Source organism: Pundamilia nyererei, unplaced genomic scaffold, assembly GCF_000239375.1.
Source record: "Pundamilia nyererei isolate P.nyererei 1_Seehausen unplaced genomic scaffold, PunNye1.0 scaffold00087, whole genome shotgun sequence".
Lineage (NCBI taxonomy): Eukaryota > Metazoa > Chordata > Actinopteri > Cichliformes > Cichlidae > Pundamilia > Pundamilia nyererei.
The window spans coordinates 1,858,716-1,872,117 of record NW_005187488.1 but is presented as its reverse complement, the minus strand read 5'-3'; the positions used below and the strand labels follow the sequence as shown (position 1 = coordinate 1,872,117).

The window sequence follows — 13,402 nt, the reverse complement described above, 5'->3', positions numbered from 1 at the left end:
CACACACACACACACACACACACACACACACACACACACAGAATAAAAGCAGACCGTGTAAGAGGAGGACAGTGTGAAGAGACACAGCACCTTCACACTTTTATGAGCCAAACACTGCATATGTAGTGTAAAAATCTTTGGAGGCGTTGCACTGAGAACTGAAAATGTTTTACTAATAGAAAATTAGCCAGGAAAGCAGTTAAGAGTTTGAAATACTAATTAATCATTTCGATCATTACATGCACTTTGTTTTTTCCTCTCATTTCGTCTCAACTTTATTTTTCCGTCTCTTGTCTTGTGATTGCAAAAAGCCTAAATTGTCTTCTTCTGGTTTTTTTTCCTTTAGGGATCACCACACCGCATTACCTGCCTCCATCTCCACTTATTCCTAGCACACATCCATTAATCCTCTATGTGGACTTCCCGGCAGCTCTATCTTCAACACCCTTTCCCTAGTATATCCACAACCCCTCCTCTGCACATGCCCTAACCATCTGAGCCTTTCTTCTCTAACTTTGTCTCCAAAGCACTCAGCCTGAGCTGTCTCTGTGATGTACTCATTTTGCCCAGTGAAAATCTTAACATCTTCAATTCTGTCACCTCCGGTTTGGCCTCCTGCCTTTATATCCAAATCACACATAATATCAAGTCTCACTACCAAAGTATTTATTATGCAGCAATTACCTGCCTGAGCTCATTCATTGCACAGTATACAGCAGTAGGTGGCACCATCTGGCTAGAAAAAAAAGTATGACAGGAGCACAAACCACAAACACAGGAACCCTGTCCAGTCTAACCCAGAGGGTTGTAACAACAAAGCCAAACTCTCAGCTATACATTTTGTAAAGACTATAAAGTTCTAAATATCGGAATTTAATATTTTCAGCAACAGATTGCAATGCTTTTAATTTTGCATTTACTAGACAGTTAGTCTTTTTGTAGTCTTTCAGATTCTGTTGATCGTCTGGTCTGTTTCTCCATCAGTCAAATGCAGTGGACATCATCTGAGCCAAATAAAAGCTTCACTGATTGGCACTGTCTTCTCATCCTCAAGAACTTCACCCTCCATTTGACTCCATGGAAAAAGACGGAAATGTTTTTTTTCTCCCCCTCATGTCTCTCTAGCTCTAATTAAATTAGACTAACGGGCAGCGCATGGTTAGTCACCTAATCAGATGGCTTATAACGTGACTGCTGCTCTGCTCAAGTTTAGTTTGCAACATCTGTCAGTAACAGTCAGTAACAAGGCAAAGATGTTTCCTCTTTACCTGCAGTCACGGTGAGTCACTTAAAAATTCAGACAGGGGTTGAAAAACAGTAAAGTTACACGCGAGAGTAACTTTTTAAAGAGTAACAAATTGTTACTTTTTCTTAGAGGCCTTTATGATGGTCCTGTTATACATCTCAGTTGTTTCTTTGTAGGCTGTTCACAGTTAACATTGTATTCAGGTAGTTTACTTTGATGGGCAGCTGAAATATGAACAATGTGTCAAAAAGAAATGTAATATTATACGAATGTGAGTCATTTCAAGACCAAATGCATGGAAAGTGAATGGAAAGAGAAAAAAATGAATGTGAATGCAAAAAAAGTAATGAAATATAATGAGCAATAAAATACATAAAATGATGTAAAAATAACACAGTGCAGTAAGCAGTGTGTAGATTCATGTTAGGATTACTGGGGAAGGATGAAAAATACTGTTTTCTACGTGTTTATTTAAAGTTGTTTGACTGTGCCTGACATATCTGTGTCCTTTATTATGCTCTGGAACTTCTCTGTCAGACACCGATTCGGTCTAGTGTTTTTAAGTGGAGATCCTCATTTAATGTTTCTTCTACTTTAGGAACAGGCTTAACCCATGTGCGGGAAACTGGCTGTATGAATACTATGCCTGAACAAAAGGAATTGCTGCATTGATGGGAAAGTGTCCCTAGGGGGCAGAATAGTTGTATTTATCCCAGGAGTTGCTTTTTATTGAACAGGCTACTGTTCAGAAATATGTTCTTTCCAGCTATTTCCCCTCTCTTTCTGCTAATTTTTTTTGTAAGATTAAGAGGTAAATAGTAAAATATAAAGGAATCAGTGAGGTTTAATCTGCTGTCCAGTTTACCAAGCATCCCTTCGTCTATCCCTCTATTTTCGTCATACATAACTTTGATGAAAAATAAGCAGACACTTTTAGTCATGAAGGTTATTTGGATTAATAATTATACAACAGGCTACTTGCAAGTAGAGGAGCTGTACTCCGTTTTCATTCCCTGATCGTGCATAATTTTGCAAACTACTTATTCTTATTTATACCTCTTTACTTGAATTTTTAATAGTACCTTCACTTCTTTACGTGTGTAATCTGTATGTGCTCGACTATTTGGTGAAAAGGGAAATGTAAGTATTATGTCTGTGGTCGCATATTCGGTCATTTCTTCTCTAAAAGAAACTAGAGATTTCCAGTAATAAACCCCTTCCGCAGTATATGGCATCGCTGAACTGTTCCGAGGTCAGTTTCGAAGGTATGTACCAATTGAAAAATAGAATGATTCGACGTAATAACCGATCTGGTATCAGGTATCTTCACAATGTTGGTTCCTGACAAACCAATCAGCTGACAGCCGCATGACAGGCAGGCCTCACGCTTGCGCAGTAGCACACTTTTGGTATGAGGAATATGGCAGCGTCCTGAGTCCAGTTGGGGGGAATACGGCGTAACTGAGCACCTTCAGCATCACACTGGGAAAACTGAGACGCACCGGGCACAGTCAGAGGAGGGTGGGGGGCTGAGGGACGGCTACGAATAACACCCGTTAGCGATTTTACAGGTAAACGCGGCCGTTAGCGCCTGCCACTGTCTGCTTCTCCAATGTTTGCTTGATTGAACCCCGTCGCTAATGCGACTAGCTAGTTCGTCCATAAAACCTGAGTGATGTGCTAGTTAGCCGTTAGCTGGTGGCTAACCCAAGCACTGGCCTGCCACAGCCCCTTTTTCTGCATTTGTCAAACAGACGCTGATAACAAAGTATATCGGCTGGTCACTGTAGTTAAGCGGAACAGCAAGTGTCGACGTCGCAAAACTATGCCGCCGTGCTTAGCCTGACAGTGAACCGCGTAGGCCTGCTGAAATGAACCAGTCTGGCTAATTGCTTGGTAACGTTAATGCTGTTTGTCATGGATTTACTTGACAGATCAGCAGCCAGCGCACAACCTGCACATAATTTAAGAATTGCTGTTTGCCATTTCAGCCTATTTCGTGTAACTGTTAGTTTTATATTTCTAGTTAGCTGTTTTTTTAAAAAAGAGAGAAGAAATGATAGTTTTCGAGAAGATATTTGCATAAAATCCTTGCAGATCCACAGAAGATAATGCAAACTAAGTTCCCGTCTCGGTTTAGAGATTGTTTCATATAGTTGGCTAATGTCGGTGTGTGTTGCAATATATCTGCAGGGCACAAAAAACCCAAAACAGGTGAAAATAAGATTATCAAGCTCATATTATGTGTTTGGCCTGGCCTGGCCTAGATATAAGATTTTATATGGTTCTGAAGGTCTGCATCCTTCATGTGTTTCCCTACTCGAGCATTGCGCCTTTTAATTTACACGAGCTTCACTAATATCATTGCAGAGAAGAGAATTTAAACTAAAGGTATTAAAAAAACCTGTTAGAGCCATATAGTGATGTCATAGCACATGATATTTTGACCCTTGCACCCACTCTGATGCTAAAGTTTGTCAGCCATCTGCTTTCCAAAGGAAACAGGTGACCTAGCCTTGTAAACTAAATGGTATTTTTATAGTATGTAGAGTACTGAGAGTTACCTGATCAAATTGTTGTGATGGATACAACCTGTGGCTGCAGTCTAGTTGGGTAGTTCCTTGTGAGTAACATGGTATTAGATAAAGATATTTGGTAAAAAAGGACACCCCAGTATCCTCTGTGGGAATGCGGAAATTGTCACAGACATCCACATAACAAGACCTTTGATTATTAAAAACTGTATTTGTTAAAGGAAAAGTTGTGAAAATCTGTTTGGATCAAGTTGTCATGTTGATTATGTGCTTTGCTTGCAGTGTGCTGGGTTCGCCTATCTCATATTTCTTTTTTCTGTTTTGTTAAAATGTGTTTGAGGATAGACCAGGAATAATTTGCTGTTGATAAGGGCAAAAAGGGACCGATGGGTACAGGGAGGGGTAAATCACATGACCCAGCACTGGAATCTACCTTGTTTTTTTCTTTTCCACAGTCGTAGCAGCACACTCATCCCAGTAATGTAATAAAACTGCTCTGCTCTGTGCTGCAGCAAAGCACAGTCTATGCAGTCCCTCATGCTAACATCTGCCTGTATGAGATTATACAGTTACATGACGGTATATTCGGAGGGAAATAAATTATTTCTTTATTCTTCCTGAAACAGCGATGTCAAACCTTTAAAACTTTGGAAGATCCTCATCCTGTGTTGCCATACTTAAAATTTGCCTAATATTGTGTCTGCTCCTCGGTAAAAAACAAGAAACTGTGATAAATGCATAGATGAATAATTTTGCTGCTCCCTGCTTTATTTGCACTCCGATCTGGAGAGGAAGGAAAACTGGAGTCAGATTTTTTTTTCCAGGATCCTGGCAGAATGCTGACACAGGTTCCCCTTGTCACATTGCAGTCGCTTACAATTTACTGCACTAAGGATAGCAGAGGCAGTTTTTCCCACCTTTTCTCTACTGTGTTCTGGTGACTGGTTTATCGTTAACTGTCTGCTACTTAAAGTAATGTTCTGTTTTGTTTTTATTGTCAGCTGGAAAAGCAAACCTGTTAATCCTTGTGCACCTGTCCTGATAGCAGCTAGTCTGGAAGTAAAATTACAGTGATTACAGTTATTTTTCCTTCCCATTGTAAATTCAAATTGGGAGCCTGGCCAAACCCTAAGACACCATCTAACTTCTGTATATTTACGTAGCCTCAATTATCCATGCTGGCTTCATGCCAGACTTTATTGACACATTCTCAGTTCGTGAACTGCTGTATTGTTTTTGCACCTATGGTTATCAGCATGGAATGGAGACATTTGCTTCCCCTTTGTTTATGCTGAGCAAGCTGTAATATCCCAGTTGGTTCCTTGGGGGTGTCACTTTTCAAAGCGAGTCTGCAAGAATGCAACTATAAAGGATAGAGGTAGAGCATGAAGAGACAGGGTTGTCCCTGCTGTAGCTTATAACAGTGAAGAATGACTCAGTCATGGACTCCCAGCTGCAGAAGACTCTTCCCTGTTAATGGATAATCACTGTTTGCACTGTATTAGTTCGGTATCTGGTGGAAATCTCAGTCAAAATATGTTCAGAGACTGTGTGACATGTGTGTCACGGTATACTGGAATGTGTGTTATCTAAACATGGTATGGTTGTGAATTACAAAAGTCTGGGTTAAGGATTTTGGTAACAGCTGATATGACAACTGGAAATATAATACTTACCCTAAAGAAATGCCTAAACGAACATCTTTAAAACATGTTTTTCCTTGACCTTTGTATTTGTTGAAGGTGAAAAACTTGCTTTTTAAAAAATTCCTGTCATGGTAACTTTCCTTCTGTGTTTTAGGTCCTGTGAAAAGATGAATGTCGTCAAAGAAAACAGAGACCTGGCCTGTTTCTATACTACCAAACACTCCTGGAGGGGAAAGTAAGAATGCAACTTTTGTTTTGTTTTTCTTTTTTTAGACTCGCAAATAGTATTTCAGTGTCTTCGGTATATTTTGTTTCAGATGTTATGCGTATAATTTCACAAAAAAGTGGATCTAAAGCGGAAATGTCCCCAAATTATCACTTAGATCTTTCTTTATTTTTGGCTTCTTTATCTTGGGAAAATATAGGGGGTCATGCATGAAAAGCTGCTTTACTAAATGATAGAGCTAGTGTTCTTTTTCTGTCAAACATTGTAGGTGGTAATGAGTGCCTATCAGGAGATTAAACAACAGTAAACACTGTATTATATCTTGGCTGGGACAAGACATCAAACATTTTTGTTATGTCAAGAGCCTATTGGACTGGGGAAACATGCCTTCTTTCATGTTTACTGCCTACCTTATAAAAATTATAAGCTAATGTGTTTTATGTGTGTAGAAAAGTTAAGATACCCAACTGATTTTTATCCTAACTATGCCTTTAGGAAGTAACTGAGCCACTGTATGTTAATGCATTTTTAAAAGGAGATTAAAAACGGTTATGATGTAATACAATACAATGAAGCCAACGTACTTATCTGTGAACATGTATCTGATTAGCCCCCAAAGTCCATCATACACTGATTTATGGGACATTATACAGCATTTAAGTTCTGTTAGTGTGCAAATTGAACCCTTAAACCGGCAAATGTGTAAAACTAGTAGCTGCCCTGTACTTGGAAGCCCTCAAAGCTAATAGAAAGGACAAGTCCTAGTTTGAGCAGTCAGGAGGTGGGATCACATTACCAATACTTGCTTTCTAAATGCCTTTGTCCCATTAAGGCCTGCTATTGACCTGGGAAACTTAAGCAGGGCTGCAAAGCATTAGGCATCGTCAGAGGTTCATCCACTAATGCTTCTTGAAGTGTCCGGCAGAAACGTGCGTTGATGTACGATGACCCCTACAGTGAACACATCCAGTGGCTCTTTTATGCTCTATGAGGAATCTTGCTGGTGTGGGAAGCATAATTGAATGTCCTATGATTGAGCATTTCTATCCTCATTGTCCCTTCACATCCTTTTGGGAATGGTTTTCTGAGCAGGGAAAATTTGAATCATATGTAATGGCCTTTTCATTCATCCCATCTTAGCTGAACATCTATGGGAGACTTGGGACGAATATGTTTGCTAGTGCTCTACACTGCCATCACGAGAAAGCCAGAGCTAATTTTCCCAGACATGATTTAAACCCAACCCTAGACCAGAGGTCAGCAGCTCTTCTTCTAATAGAAGAATCTGTTAGAAGAGGGTTTTTTTTGTTTTTTTTTTAAAGAAAACATTGACCAGAAAATTATTTGTGACTGGCCTGTTATGATTATTTGGTACTTTTCATCGCAGCTATGAAATCATAGAAATTTAATAAAATAAGATGTTTACTTTTCTTATGAAACAATTTTGAAGTTGTGGTAAAAATAAATATGATCATGTTTGGGATTATTTTGAAACGGAGTAACTGTGAAGTTAGGCAGGGCATTTCATGCAACATGAATGAAATGTATTTGTACTACTGCAATTTGACAGTAAATGCAACATATAGTAGCCAAATGGCTTTAAAACAAAAAATAAAAATAAAAGATGTTTTAGATTTCATATAATTTTGTCAAGCTGCAACTAAAGCATACCAGTGAGCCATAAGCATTGTTGGTTTAAAAAAAATCTGTTTGCATGTTCTTAAATGTGTTTTTTTCCTGATTTCACCCTTCTTATGCTTGAGCAACACGAGGATCCAATTTAAGGTCCTTTTAGTGGTTTATCGGACTTGCAAGGCTCACGTCATGACCCTCCTGACCCAAGTTAAATGCAGGTCATTAGGTCAATGCTTTAGTGAACAGGAATTTCTATCCTTATAGTCTCTTCCCATCCATAGGGGAATGGTTTTCTGAGCAGGGAAAGTATGTGAATCACATGTAATGGCCTTTGTAAACATAAATTATTGCCATCAACATTTGAAGGTCACTTTACTGACTCACTGAGGAGAGTGCGAGAAAGTGACAGAAAGTTAAGAGTAGGGCGGCAGAGAATTATGCGAGTGGGTGATCACAGAGAAATGAAAATGAAACTTGAGCTGGTGCTTGTGTAACCCATTTCTGTGCCTCAGACAGAAAACGTAGACAACCAGAGATTGAGTTGAGCAGTCTCTCTGGTGCAAGTCAAACGCAGTTTAGAGGATCTGCCACACAGGGCTTTGATAGATCAGCAGAGAGAAAGATTCTCATTAGGGTGCAGGTTTTCATCTTGCTTTATACCAGCTTTATTGTGGGTGGCTTTTGTCTTTAGTGGGTAGTGAGAAATATCTTATACCATTTGGTTTTAACCAACCAATTAAGCACTTTTTTGCCACACCACGAAGCATGCCAAGGAACGATGTTCTTGGTTTTATTTAATTATGCAATTGCAATACCCGCAGTAAGAGGAAGCTGTTTCAGGTTGCCACAGGAGTGCCTCAGAGTCACACTCTAATGTGTGATAGAGACAGACTTTGTGACATGTCATGTGACATTCCCAGTTGCCTTACAGAAGGAATAAAAGGACAAATTGTCAGTTAATCAATTTGTTTTTGCCAAAGCATCACAGTTAAGGAAAAAAATAAAATTAAAAAAAGATTTAATAAAGAAGATATGTGAGTTGTTGCATTTATCCATTTTCAAATGAAACCCTTTTCTCAGAACTTTAATTATTTCTTATAACTTTTGGTTGGTTTTCTATTTTTTGTTTAACTTTTTTTTTTCTTACACTTTACTAAATCATCTCCATCAACCCCTTTTTTAACAGCACTGTGCTACAAACTGACTTCCTATAGGCAAAGCTTGCAGAAATAGAGACTTAAGGAAAGTATAAATAAATGGCTCAAATTGTCTGTAAGAGAGCCTTCATGCACTTTACCAATTACAGTAGGACAGCCCTTATGTTTTATTTATAGAACTGCAGTAAATCTACAGCGTAGGCTATGGCTTAGCTGTGTACCATATGCTGTACCTGATGTGTACCTTCCCAGAAATGTAACTGTACATCCCAGTGATGCAGACCTCCACTGTGATTGGTCTGTTTGGTAGTAAACACAGTTTATTGATTAGCACAAAGATGATTTCGCAGTGAAACAAAATGTATTAAGCTATTACTGTATCTGTCTTCCTCAACATGCTAATGGAATACTTTGTATTCTGCCAGTGTAGACAGATGGAGGTTTTCCTCATAATAGCTCTAACAGTCCATATACGCAGGGCCGGTTGTTCAGAGTCTCTCCTTCCTCCATTTCAGTAAAAGTAACTGTTCAAGAGTTTCTCAAAGTTCAGTGTGAATGGCTCAGTTTCGCTTGTGATGGCAGAGCGATACAAACACACCAGCACACTAGCATAAATGTCGCTCATTACTTAAGGGATTCAACACAGTACTATAAATCAGGCATTCGCTTTCCAGTGTGGACACAGGGATTGGGCCAGAGACAATATTTGTGGTCTTTTCTGCAGGGATGGTGGTGGGAAAATTTTTAAAAAAAAGAAAAGGTTTTGTTTCTGTATTTTTGCCCGCTTCCTTTTTTACACATTTCAGATTCAGTTTCAGATTTACTAACAGTGATGAAAATCTCGTAGACTTGAGTTCACTCACTCAAGTCTGTTGCTGTAGAGTTTTCCACTGAAATATGCTTGTGAACATGATTTAGTCAAATCTTGTGACTAGTTTTAGAGAGTATTAGATTAAGATGTTTCCCTGACTTTTTACACAAATTGATTTTCTTTTATAGCTTGCTTTATGTTTGCAAGTGTAGCACCTCTATTCAGTCTTTTGAAAAACTAGGCTCACCCTTACGGCTTCCACAGGAATAAAAAATTTAAATGTCATCCAGGAGCTGTGTGAGCACCGTTTTGACAGTGTTATCATTTTGGTGTGTGTTAATACAGTGCCACAATCTCTGTTTTTTGTTATTCAGTTTAAAGCAGTCATTTTCTTATTGCTAGTACAGCTATGCATCTTTTTCACCGTTAAAATTCTGTGTTTATACTTGGGGTCTTGTCATTGCCTCCCTTCATAGTATTATAGTTTTGGAGCGCACTCTATTCACTGCTTTCTGCATCTCTGTTATCCAGTGTTTATGTTGAGTCTTGTACGAAAGATTATTTTGTGTTGCCCTACTAACAACTCTTAAGCTCAGATGTCTTCGTGAGAAATGGAGCACGTTTTGAGGAGAGACGGTTGAGAAGTGTTCAGTCACATACGGTACAGGAAGTTGCCTAATGGGAAGATTATGAAACCTTAGTAATGGAGAGAGGAGACTGGTGATTATATCTGTGGTGTAAACTGTACCTGTTTTTGCTTCTATTACCATGATGGATGGCTAAACACATGATTGTTCCAGGTCTTGGCCAGTTGATTTTCATACCTTTGTATGAATGTAAATCTGAAAGTCAACAGCATATGTTTAAAATGTTTTTAAAGGATTCTTGCAAAAGTGCTTTAAAGGTTGTTTAATATAATAGGAATAATCATTCTCATAATCTCTGCATAGTACTGCATAATAATCATTCTAATAATCTGCTCTCCTAAATTGATCTGAGTTGTGCTTCATCTTACATTGTGTATTCATTTCTTCCTGTTATTGTGTGCTTCATCCTGAAAGTCAGTTCTTGTTAAGTCTTTATTGTTTCATTTAAAATAATGGCATTGACGTTTACTTGGTTTACTATGCCGTTTCTTGTTTTAATGCTGCTGGCCTCTGTGAGCTACCAAACAAATTTCGTTGTATAACTACAATGACAAAGTTCTTTAAGTTAAGTTTATTTATTAGCAGCTACATTCTACTATTCAACACAGGTTCAATTTAAAGACATGAATTAATTGTTAAATCAGAAAATTAGGCATAAATTTGGCTCTTTTTTTTTTTTCCTCCACATGTATACCAGATAGAGAAGACTGGATATTGCCTTTGTACCAAGATTGTTTTTTTTTTTTGTTTGTTTGCTTATTTTAGTCTATCAGCCCACAGAGAATTAATAATTAACGAAGTTTGTGCTGACATCCAATGCAAGCCATTTGGCACCAAGGTCAAGACATGTAGAGAGCCAGAACCCTGAGATCAGGGCAGACTCATGGTTTTAGACTTCATTCCTTAAAATAACATAATGATGCAAAAGAGGCAGTGGTGTCAAGAGAGATGAAGCAATTTATATAGTTTTCTAAGGGTGAAGCTTCCCAAGAAGGACATGACATTGGTATATAAAGGAGAAGGGGTGGGACAGCCTGAGGGATGAGCCTGAGCCTAATGGCATTGCCTAAAGCAACTGCCTGTCAACTTGTGTTAGTCATTTCATTCATACAGAATTGCAAATGGATTATGTAAAAGTAACCACTAATATTAACTTCCTCTTACTCGGCTTTCTCATTGGACTAGCTCATGTTAACGGGACCTAATGAGGATGTACAAAAAGGAAAGGAACTAAGTCAGCATGTTCAGTCTGCACACTGTACTGTGTACTGTGCAAATATCTTGAGCTACCACTCTTGTCTTTACATTTTGGTTCAAAGAAACCAGACTTTTTGTAATTTTCCTTTAAAAATTTGATGAAACTGAAAAAAAATGAGCAAAGACCGTTGAGCCATTATATATTTAGTGAAGCCTAATCAAAGATGCAGAAATGCTCTCAGGTACCTGTCAAGAAGCCGTTTGTAAGGTACAAAAATGATGAGTAAAGGCTAATATATTCCAGATTACACAAGAGCTGGACTTAAAATCAGTAAATGGGTAAAACACAGTGATGAAAATGGAACAAGGGCAGCCAACATCCAAAGAAGAACTTTGAATGTCCTTCAAGAAACACAGAGAACTATTAAAAGAAAACTTGTTTAAGAGCGTTCAAGCTGGGTTGAAGAATCAAGGTGCTTGTTCCAAATATGGACTTTAAAGGTCATTAGAATTGTACAAACTCTGTTTTTTTTTTTTTTTTTCTTATGTTGTGTATTTTCATGTATGTGTGCAGGTTTAAATTAGTCTCTTCACCCATTTCCTGTGTTAAAAGCAAAATATGCAGGAATAAGGGTAGTTTAAGACTTATGGAAAGCACATCGATACCAGGTACAATTTATATGTAAACACACTGTGTTTGCACTCTTTCTCTTAATAAACACAGCATAAATAACTTAATTTAAAAATGAAAATGTATGAATTGGGCAAAAACAGCTGAAAATGTTGCTGTTGCCAAAAAACTCCAACCAAGCACATATTGATCTGCCACATTTGACATGTGCACACTGTCAGCGTAACATACTAGAATACTGAGAAATCAGAATTCAGCACTTCCTTCCTGTTATGTTAGAAAGCACCACTCATAACTTCTCTTGAATTTGTGTTTTCATCCCTATTTAACAATGAGTCATCACAGAATTGCTGAGATACAAAAGGTTGTAACCTTTTGTTGTAATATGTCAGATAATATTCTTAGAACAAAAGCGATTTCGGAGGACGTGCGCTTAGACGTGACATGCCCTATATCGAGCCCAATCCCCGCATCACAGATTTAAAGAGATTTATCTGGATTTTCCCTTAAAATTTAAATGCATTCTGTGTATTGCCTATGCGCAAACCTGCCCTAAAATTCAATGAATAACCTAAATTTGCCTCACTGTTTTGTATGGAGCCTTGATGACTCACACAGACAAAAATCAAAACCCACTGAAGGCAGTGTGTAAATGTTTGGAAACTACACATTGTTCACGTTCACTGTCGTATAGGGCCAGTGAAGCTAGATACTGTTAGGAGTTAAGGTTTTCCTGTGACTCACAAAACACCTGAAAACAATGTTATGACTATAACTTCCGTTCCCTGAAGGAGTGGAATGAAGTGCAACCCAAATGGTATGGGAAATCATGCTGCTGTATCCTGTATTCCTATTTGGGGAAAAGGGGAACTGACCTAACCAACCTGAATATGGTTGATGCCGTTAGGTAACCCAGTCTTTATAAAGTTACTTTGGTTGAGTCGTCATTGGCTTACAGAGGGCCAAAAATAGAGCTTTTCATTTCACATTATTCTTACCCTGTCACATGTAACGGAGTGGGAATTTTAAGATAAGTTAATGTGGTTCTTTTCAAGGCTGTCAAGATTATCAGGATCTCGCATAATAATAAAAAACCACCACACTTTCGCCCTGTTCCCCACACTCTCAGCGAATATTATGTGACTGCCTGGGTTGGTGTAGGTGTTGCTTCGATGTGTGGTTGGTGATGGGTAGGCTATGTTTCTGACTCATTCCATCTCTGTGTTCCAGGTACAAGCGAGTCTTCTCAGTGGGGACACATGGCATTACCACTTACAACCCAACCACGCTAGAAGTAACAAATCAGGTCAGTATGAATGAGAACGCCTTCATGATGTATGAACCTCTTCTTCTACCTCCAGTGCCTCACAGATGCTTGTGGGATGTGCTGCTCTTGGCACTTTGTGGCCCACATTTTCTAAACGGTTTAGTATCACAGCTCTGAATATATTTTTCTGTGTTTATCGGTGCACAAAATTTGATCCTGCTGTACTGCTGCATTATTGCATCTTATGAGACATTTATCTTTATGCTTCTTGTACATTTGGAAGCACTTGGAAACTTTTTAAATGTTTGAACTGGTCTTTTGATGCTTTAACATGTGTTTAATCCTGTATTTTCACTGTCTATGTCTGCAGTGGACTTATGGAGACATCTGCGGTATTGGCCCGGT

The 13,402-nt window shown here is 38.5% G+C and overlaps 1 long non-coding RNA gene across 2 annotated transcripts; it reads left to right on the top strand.

The window, feature by feature from the left end:
* The first annotated feature begins 1,227 nt into the window (after positions 1-1,227).
* On the top strand, positions 1,228-13,402 carry LOC106456296 (uncharacterized). 2 transcript variants are annotated; one of them, XR_001290451.1, is made up of 4 exons: positions 1,228-1,279; positions 5,581-5,661; positions 12,961-13,036; positions 13,368-13,402. It is a non-coding gene; the product is annotated as an uncharacterized LOC106456296 (long non-coding RNA). The 2 variants fall into 2 exon arrangements; XR_001290450.1 differs by lacking the exon at positions 1,228-1,279 and adding an exon at positions 2,638-2,817.